The sequence below is a fragment of the Bactrocera latifrons genome, unplaced genomic scaffold, assembly GCF_001853355.1.
Source record: "Bactrocera latifrons isolate USDA-ARS-PBARC rearing strain unplaced genomic scaffold, ASM185335v1 scaffold_355, whole genome shotgun sequence".
Lineage (NCBI taxonomy): Eukaryota > Metazoa > Arthropoda > Insecta > Diptera > Tephritidae > Bactrocera > Bactrocera latifrons.
The window spans coordinates 86,375-97,242 of record NW_017536996.1 but is presented as its reverse complement, the minus strand read 5'-3'; positions in this window follow the sequence as shown (position 1 = coordinate 97,242).

The following is a 10,868-nucleotide window of genomic DNA, read 5'->3' as shown; positions in this document are numbered from 1 at the left end:
AGTTTTCCTCCATACTTTTTCGCGACCATCGGATCCAGTTATACAAAATTTGCACTCATCTGAAAATATAACGTTTTTTGGTCACACTTTTCATGATTTTTTGCAAATGATATCCGTTTACATCGATTGACGCTGCTCACGAAGAGCTTCTTCCTAACATTAAGTCCATGGTAACTAGCATTATACAGGACTCGGCGAATAGTTTGGGTTGTACAGCTTCCCAATATCTTTTTCGACTTCAGCTTTTAATTTTCGGACACTTTTTTTTGGGATTTTCTTTTATTTTAGGAACCTTCAGGCTATTTTCCCTGTCACTGAATACCCGTGGACGTCCGGAGGGAGGCTTATTATTTGTTTTGCCAGTACTTTTAAACCTGTTTACAATCTTTTGAATTGTGGCAACACTTTAATTGACTATACGAGCGATTTCACGCAAAGATTTATTCTCTTTGTGATATTTTATAAATAATTTGTTTAAGTCATCAGAGAGGTCTTTTCATCTTCGAGCCATTGCCGCAAATTGTTCAGTAATTTAAACAAAATGTAGAATTCTTTAACAATATTCCTAACAGTGCCCTTTTTGTTTAAATTGTAGAACTTTTTAAATTTAAAATTATGCTATCGCGTTATGTTCACCAAACAATTGTACGCTGTATACTAACTTTGGTGATATTATTTTCACTCGCCTCAACTAATAAGCGATGTGTGTCTAACGGTATCAACATTTTACAGCTATATTCGTATTGATATTAAAGCGAGTGTCAATGCACACATTCTTTGTGTAAAAACGTCCATTAGTATATTGGGCAACATTTTAATTGGAATTATCTTCAAAAATGAAGACATACATACATATAACTATTTGCGCATGTAAACAAATAGGTCTGTCATATATACGTCATACGCATAATGTTTGTAAATTTTATCTCCGTTCACACGGTCAGCCAATGGCGAAGCTCACTTTTTGTCAAATAGTCAATGTGGCGACAATGCGTCACAACATTGTATTGTTGGTAGAAAACCCGAGCTGTGTGGAAAAAAATAAACGAACGGCCGCCGATTGTCACCGCTTCCCTTGCCACTTCGCATACAAACCAGCGTCAATATGTATGTTTGTGTGAAAGCTTGCATACATATCGACCTAGTTTTTGGCAAGCCGCGTAAAAATATTTTTTACATTCCTTGACAAATACAGTCAATCCCGTTATTGCCACAATCAAAGATACAGATTTTTGTGGTTTGTTAAAAATAAAAATATAATATGGCCCATAAGCGAATGCGGATACTTAAGCAAGTGGTACTTAAAAGAATAATTTCTATGTATTTCAAAAAACAAACCGTGAGGTGCAGCAAGATATGGGCAGCTAAGGGGAATGATTTTCATTGAAGCGGAATACTACTTAACCTGGATTCACTGTACACATAAATCAGAAGAATATTGAATATTTTCTTTGGCACATTTCTTGACTTGAAAATCGACAAATCAATCAATGTCAATTTTATTCTTATATATTTGAATACCTATATTTGCGGGGTTGTCACTTTTTCCTTCTCATACAAATATTCTGATATTGCTCAATTTATGATTTTTCGCTTTTGCCATCGTCGCGAAAAGACGGTTGTGGACAAAGGCATGCTCGGAGAGATGTCATGGTGTTTGTTTTTATGAATGAAGCAAGTTTGCCTGTTGAAAGTCGCTTGAGTTCATGAATGAAAATGTTGTTGTTGTGTATTTTTCTACAAATTTGGGCATCAGCTATTTGGCTGCCATATTGCCTTGTGACACTGCTGATGCTACTTGAAACCAATATTTTTTTTGTGGAACAATATTTGTAATTTTTGCGGGTATGATGCTATTTTAAACGATTGTTGTTTTTGTAAAGCAATGTTTGTAGTTTTTGGGGGTGACATATTTACATGTGTGGGAATGTCATACGCACATATTTATGTACATATGTACACATGAGCAGCGCGCACTTGTTATTACTGATAAGTGATAATATTGCATGATTTGAATTCGCGAAAGCGAGCATAAATACATATGGTTATGATACATGTGAATTTGCATACATATGTACATATGTAAGTTTTGAATGATAAAATATACGATTTACATATGTTCATTTATCACTATTGTAATATATTTAATTTTTATAATATATTATTATAGTTTGTTATATAAATACATACCTAATGAAGTATGCACATAAGTATGAATATATCAAATACAAGAAATAACATATGCTTTGAAAAAGTTATTTAATTAAAGTGTATTCAATTGCACCTGCATTCATAAATATGCACAAAAAGAATTCATATGAATACTCATGTCTGCATGTAAGCCGTATAGAAATATAAGTAAAAGAGCGAACATACATATGTACGTCTGTTAGCGCAATATATAGTTTTGAGCATAATTTTTATTTCACGCTCAGCTCTGTTTAAACGAAAATGTTAAAATTTCTACTGCCGAGCTGGCAGTGGTGAAACTCCTCCATCTCGACGGAGTTAGCCAAAACTATTTTTACGATGTCCACGCCGTGAACCTTCTCTATTATAAACGTTCTCTGATAATTACAAACGTGAATATGTGCGACCGCTTGGTCTTTTAACATGTTATCAAAAGTTTTAAAGACCTGTAAATAAATATGTATGTATATAACTTATCAAAGCTACATTAATTAAAGATTTACATAGGTAATAATGCATGTATGACTTTATTATATACATATTTCCAAAGATGCTTGCTTATTTGTACATGCTTGTGTGCTTTGATATAAAATATATGGAAAATATGCATATGTATGTATGTATATAAATTATATGCAGTCGTTTGGGCATTGTAAATATACGAATCTGAAAGCGTACATTTCTAAACATTGAAATTAACATATTTTTTCCCATTGGCTCTATTAACTCTATATTAACATGTTATTTCTCATAGATTCTAAAAACACTTCAATCGCTGTTAAATGTGGTGAAACACGCCTATAATTTGTCTGTGGTGAGACTGGATCATCTCTGCCGAGTACCCCTTCGAAAAGTTACGATATTTACTTTTGTGTACCGTTCGTCCTTTCTCCGTAATTACTACACTGGATTTATCCTCTTTCACAACTTCTTTTTTACATCTAGCTGTGAGCTTAGATTCTAATCGTTTGTTTATTCTAACATATATTATTTCTCCAGGAGAGTAGGTTTTCGTTGGTTTTCGTGTTTTATTGTGAAATTCTAAATCTTTTGCTTGTCTTTTCTGAAGAGTTATGATATTTTCTTGTCTTGCTTTCTCATATTGCTCTATTGAAATGCGTCTACCAAAAAATGTTTTTATTGGTCGTTTCACTGTAGCAGACTGTATGGAGTAGTTACACTCGTATTTCCAACGGTCTAGGAGCTCCCGAAAGGAGCGATGTGTATGTTCAGTTTGAAGACAACGCATAATTTCAGATAGGGTAGAATGAAATCTTTCTACCTGTCCGTTAACTGTGTTCGCGTAAGGGGGTGTTTTAAAAATTCTAATACCAAGTTCATCTTCGACCATAAATTGTATTGATGATGAATTTAGAGATTTCTCGTTGTCTATGACTATTGTTTTGGGTACACCGAAGCGAAAAGTATTTGTCGCAATGGTTCCCTGATATTTTCTATTGCTTTTGATTCTATAATCCTAACTTGAGCACATTTCGAGAATTTATCCACTGCAGTGAGTACCATTTTTTTCTGTATTGTATATATCTATATGGACTATTTCGCCAGGATATTCGGGAATTGGGGTTTCGTTTAGTTGTGGTTTATTAGGATGGCGGTCGTATTTGTTCTCTTTACAAATTTTGCATTGCTTTATTATATTTGCTATTTTTGCTCTCATATTAGGAATGTAAAACTTTTGTATGAGTTGTTTTTTATTTTCTTCCCTATTTCTGTGGGTTAGTTTGTGTTCTTTCAGTATCTCTTCAGTTTGTGTGTCCTCGTTTGGTATGTCTTCTACCTTTGTTTGGGTATATCGGATTTTATAAATACAAAAATGGAGTGGGTATATTTACTGTATTTTTCCCATTATCTCTTCAGAGTTAAATATGCCATTTATCACTGAAGGATTTAGATAATGTTTTAAAAGTGAAATTAGGTTTTCCCGAGAAAAATTGAGTTTTGTGATTATATGTCTATGGTACGTTTGGAACGGTATTTTGAACTGATAACTCTCTTCGTGTATTACTGAGATCCAAAGTTAGTTTTTAAAAGCATTTATAGGTGCCTCTACAGCTGGGATTAGATTGTGAGATGAGCTTTTGTTTGAATGTGTGGCATCTGATAAGGAATTTATTTCGAAAGGTCTAGATAGTGTATCTGCTACCACATTGTACTTTCCGGGTTTATATTTAATTTCATAATTATATTCCTCGAGTATTGCTTTCCAGCGCTTTAACTTTGAATTGTTATTTTTGTTGGTCAGAGCGTACGTGAGAGGTTGATGATCCGTATGGATCGGTGCCCAAATTATGGCAAGCATTCCCTTTTCGTTTACTGCATAATTCTCCTCGGTTTTGCTCAATGTCATTGATATGAATATTATAGGTTTACCATTTTGTTCCAAAACAGCGCCTATTACGTATTTGGAAGCATCTATAGTTAGGTCAAATTCTTTTTTGTAGTCAGGGTATTGTAAAATGACGTCCTTTGAAGTCAAAGCAGCCTTGATTTTATTAAACGTTGCCTTAGCTTCCTCATTCAGATGTATGTGAGTTTTCTTTGAGATATTTTTTGACATCCTGCTTTCTTCGAATCGAAGTAAGGATGTGAGTGGCTTTGCGAGCTTGGCATAATCCTTGATAAATATTCTATAATATCCGGATAAGCCTGAGAAAGATCGCAAGTCTTTGAGAGTAAGAGGGTAAAGAAATTTTACTATTGATTGTACTTTTGGGTTTGTGGAGATTCCATCGGAGAAAACTACAAATCCTAGGAACTCGACCGGTTTTTTGAAAAATTCGCATTTATCGATTTGTACTTTCATGTTAGCATTATTGAAAGTATTGAAAATTGTGTCTATGTTTTGGGAATGTGTTTCTTCGTCTTTGCTAAATATTATTATGTCGTCTATATATGCATAACATATTTTGCCTATGTGTTGTAGTAAAATATCGTCCTGCGTCCGTCGGAAAATGGCAGGTGCGTTCTTCAAGGCAAAGTGAAGTTTGGTGAACTCATATTTTCCGTTGTTCACTGAAAAAGCTGTCTTCAGATTCCTTAAGAGGAATTTGATGGAAGCCACTTTTTAAATCGATTACTGAAAATACACAGTTTTCTGCTAGTTGGGACAGTACCTCATTTATTTCTGGTATCGGGTACCTGTCTGCAATTGTAACCGTATTCAGTTTGCTATAATCGATTAATCTGAATTTTTTTTCATCTGATATGTTGAGGACAATGCTCGCGAAAGACTGCAAACATACGTTCTTAAGGACAGACCTATTTGGGCAGCTGCACGACTACACGACTGCAGGCCGACAGTTGTCGTTCTCGCTAATTTCAATTTAATCCTATATTTGCTAACGACAGTAGTTGACAGTAGAATGGAAGATAGAAAGATGAGGTAGAGTGGTGATGCCACTAATATTTAAAATGTAAAATTATTCACAGATCTGACAACAATAATAATAACAATTGCATGGTGATCGTGATTGTCTGATGATGACATCTTCTAATAATCTATTTATTTGCTTCTCTACTTCCTGTTTAAGACTAATAGGATATGGATATGATTTGGAATAAATGGGTGTATCTGAATTTGTACGTATATCGGCTACTACTTTTGTTGTATACGTCAATTTCCCATTCGGGTCTGAAAATAAATTCCGGTGTTTTTGGACAAGTCGTATAATTTCGATTTTTTCTAATTCATTCATATGTTCGTCACGTATTTGTATTGAGTTTACATCCTGTGCTGTGTATTGCATTTACTACAGTGGCCATATAAAGGAGCGCAAGTTTGGTGTGGGATTCGTGGTGGGAGAGAGACTCCGTCACCGAGAACTATCATTAACCCCGGTGAATGAGCGTCTAGCCACAATCCGCATCAAAGCGAGATTATTCAACATATCGCTGATTTGCGCTCACGCCTCGACGGAAGAGAAGGACGATGTGACCAAAGATGCCTTTTATGAGTGCATGGAAAGCACTTATAAGAGCTGCCCCCACCACGATGTCAAAATCGTGCTTGGCAACTTTAATGCCAGGGTGGGCAAAGAAGGTACATTTGGCAATACGGTCGGTAAATTCAGCCTCCCCGAGGAAACATCCCCAAATAGGTTGGGGCTGATTGACTTCGCCGGGGTCCGAAATATGGTTATCTGTGGTACTAGATTGAAGCATAAGAAGATTCATCATCCGACCATTGGTTTTCGGAAAGTACAAAAGAACAGTTGGTACGACGAGGAGTGCCGTGTCGCAGCGGAGAGAAAGCAGGCTGCCTGCCTCGCAACGTTACGATCGAACACAACACGTGCGATATGGGATAGATACCGAGAGTTGAAGAGGGAAGCGAGACGCATTTGCAGACCGAAAAAGAAAGAGGCCGAAATGCGTGAGTACGAAAGGGGTAATGCTCGAAAATTCTACGAAAAAATGCGGCGGCTTACAGAAGTTTTCAAGACCGGAGCATACTCTTGTAGAACCCCCAAAGGTGATCTAGTCAATGATGCCCAGAGCATAATTAAATTATGGAGGGAACACTTCTCCAGCCTGCTGAATGGCAGTGAACGCACAAAGCCAGGAGAAGGCGACGTTCCATTGCCCGACCAGGAAGAAGTTCGAAAAGGAATTACCGATGGATTGCCGGCCGAGATATTCAAACACGGCGGCGAAGAACTGATAAGGAGCATGCATCAGCTTCTTTGTAAAATATGATCGGACGAAAGTATGCCAAACGATTGGAACTTAAGTGTGCTATGCCCAATCCTCAAAATAGGGGACCCCACAATCTGCGCCAACTACCGTGGGATAAGCCTCCTCAATATCGCATATAAGGTTCTATCGAGCGTATTGTGTGAAAGATGAAAGCCCACCGTCAACAAACTGATTGGACCTTATTAACCTGGAAAATCAACAACCGATCAGATATTCACCATGCGCCAAATCTTGGAAAAGACCCGTAAAAGGAGAATCGACACTCACCACCTCTTCGTCGATTTCAAAGCTGCTTTCGACAGCACGAAAAGGAGCTGCCTTTATTCCGCGATGTCTGAATTTGGTATCCCTGCTAAACTTATACGGCTGTGTAAGCTGACGTTGACCAGCACCAAAAGTTCCGTCAGAATCGGGAAGGACCTCTCCGAGCCGTTCGATACCAAACGAGGTTTCAGACAAGGCGGACAAGGAAGCAACACAAATGGGTCTGGCAGTGAACGAGGGCAAGACGAAATATCTCCTGTCATCAAACAAACAGTCGTCGCACTCGCAACTTGGTACTCACGTCACTGTTGACAGTCATAACTTTGAAGTTGTAGATAATTTCGTCTATCTTGGAACCAGCGTAAACACCACCAACAATGTCAGCCTAGAAATCCAACGCAGGATAACCCTTGCCAACAGGTGCTACTTCGAAATGAGGAGGCAATTGAGAAGCGAAGTCCTCTCTTGACAAACGAAAACCAAACTCTATAAGTCACTCATAATTCCCGTACTGCTGTATGGTGCAGAGGCTTTGACGATGTCAACAACGGTTGAGTTGACGTTGCGAGTTTTTGAGAGAAAAGTTCTGCGAAGGATTTATGGTCCTTTGCGCGTTGGCCACTGCGAATATCGCATTCGATGGAACGATGAGCTGTACGAGATATACGACGACATTGACATAGTTCAGCGAATTAAAAGACAGAGGCTACGCTGGCTAGGTCATGTTGTCCCGATGGACGAAAACACTCCAGCTCTGAAAGTATTCGACGCAGTACCCACCGGGGAAGCAGAGGAAGAGGAAGACCTCCACTCCGTTAGAAGGACTAAGTGGAGAAGGACCTGGCTTCACTTGGAATATCTAATTGGCGCCACGTAGCGAAAAGTAGAAACGACTGGCGCGCTGTTGTTAACTCGGCTATAATCGCGTAAGCGGTGACTGCGCCAATCAAGAAGAAGAAGTACGCATATAAGTATGTATGATGCTATTTCAAACGATTGTTGTTTTTGTAAAGCAATGTTTGTAGTTTTTGCGGGTGGCATATCTACATATGAACGCATATCTAATGTAATTGTATATGCATTATTTGTGTGCCAATGCCATGCGAGCATATTTATGTACATATGAACAGCGCGCACATGTTATTATTGATAAATGATAATATGATTTGAATTCGCGAAAGTTACCGTAAATACATATGGTCATGAAGCATGTGATACATAGATGTGTTTTGAATGATAAAATGTGCGATTAATGTACATTTATCACTATTGTAATATATTTTATTTTTTTTAATAATAGTATGATAGTGTGTTATATACATATGTAACTACGAATATTGCTTTGAAAAGTAATTTAATTCAAATGTATTCAATTCCACATGTAGTCATTAATATGCACAAAAAGAATTAATACGATAACACATGTGTGCATACAAACGTATAAAAATATAAGAAAAAGAGCGAACATAAGTCTGTTAGAGCTATATATAGTTTTGAGCATAATTCTTATTTCTCGCTCAGCTCTGTTCAAACGAAAATGTTAAAATTTCTCCTGCCGATCTGGCAGTGGTTAATCTGGCTCATCTCCAACGAGTTAGCCAAAAATATTTTTACGATCTCCGCGCCGTGAAGCTTCTCTATGATAGACGTTCTCTGTTTATAGAGAAGGTTCAGGCATAGAACGTATATTTGTAGAGAAGGTTCACGATGTCAAAAATTTAGGGATATTTCAATTTAGGGATATTTACTGTTTTGGATGAGCGTGTTTCACCACAGAAAATTATTARCGTGTTTCACCACTTAACATCAGGGGACACGAAAATAGCAGAAGTGAGCATTTTCAGTGTGAAATGAGAAAACGTATGCTATTTCCGATGTTAGGGAATGTACGCTTACACATTCGCATCTTTACAATGCGCGAGCGACTCTGCGTATAATTTATATATGTTCTATATATTTTATATCAAAGCACACAAGTATGTACATATGTACGTACAAATTAAACTGTTTCATGATGAATTCCATAAATCTTAGAAAATATATAAAAAAATCATATTTGTATTATTACCTAATTATTTAATTAATATAGGTTTGATAAGATATATACATATGTTGACGCCGATCCCGCCCAATTTCTTTTGCCACGTCCGTATCGACAGAACAATATTTTCTTTTCCTCTTATTCGAACTTTTTTCGAAGTTTTAATTTGCGCGCAACTTAACAATAACTAAAAAGTTGCGCGCTCTCTCCTTTTGCGACCGCTCACCGATCCAGACGTGGTAAGTGTGTTTCCAATTTATTATATTTAAATATATTTATTATAAGAAACCTTTTGTTTTTTATTTAACATTTGTGGAATAACTTGCGCCGACCGTTTCCCCACGGCCAACCATATCTACGTAACGAACGAGCACCGTGCTCCACCACCAGAATTATCATTGGTCCTTCGAGCCGGATGACAGGTAACGATTTGATTTTTATTTAAAGTGAAAGTGCATAATTTGCCCGATTTAGCAACTCGCAAGTTACAACCAAACATATTTTGGATTTGTGCTCTGCAAGATATAAGGCAATAGATTGGGTAATTTGTGCATAAGTTCTGTACAAAACCCATTGTGCTGTGTGAAGTGGAGACCAAAACTTATTTATGGCACTCTACCCACAAAATCAACGCAGAAGTCTGCAGGTAGTATTGTACTTCAGAACAAAAAAAAACCACACTGTTATCCGAATAACATTATAAATTTCTTGGACGCACAAATCTCGTCTGGAGCGTCAACAATCTCTCTCGGTTTTTGTGTTTTCTTGTGGTTAATTTGAGTTTAGTCGCTCAACTTTGCCTTTCCATATATTGCTCGAATAGCAATAAAGGCAAGCAGCAATAACGCAGCTGCAGTTTCGCGAGTGCAAACAAAAAAAAAAAAATACGAAGGAAAGTGAAGTGAGCGACGGTAAGAAAGCCAAAAAGCTAAGGAGAGCAGCAAAGCCAAGCAGCACGGGCAAGGCAGCAAATTGAGAGCAGCAAAGGCAAGCAGCGCAGCAGCCATCCCAGAAGGACAGCAACAAACAAATGAGTATAGTGAAATCGAAATAGTTCGAAAATAACCCAGTGCACAAAGTGAAAGTGATTAGTTGACAAATCAAATAAGTGCTTGTGAATTTTTATCTGTATTGTATTTGGATTTAAATAAAGCAATTAAGCACAAATCAATTTTGTTCGTGTACATATCCGAAGACTAGGCGTGCAAGTGCATTGGGACAATTACCCAGCACGCACATACAAATTTAAAAAAAATATATACTTTGAGAAAATACTTTACTCAATTTATTAATTTTTTTTCTTTCGAAATTTCACGCTTCATAAAGTAACAACGTACTGCCTATCATCAACTCAATTTATAGTTTGTCCGTGAGTGCTTCTGTAACTTTTGAATTTTTTTGCAACATATTTGCAAATATTTTTAAATTTTAATTTCAAGTTTTAGATCCGGTTTTGTGCAACATTTTTGCAATTCCTGTTCAATTTTCAAAACAATGGAATCAATCAGAGCATTTATCACAGCTGCAGACGCTCTACTGAAGTTTGAGGAGTCTTTAACTCCAACAGTAAACAACCAAAGTGCCTACTCTCTCGAAGTACAACAAGCTAAACTGAGATCTCTGTGAGCAGAGGTAAAGTCAGAATACAAGTTGTGTK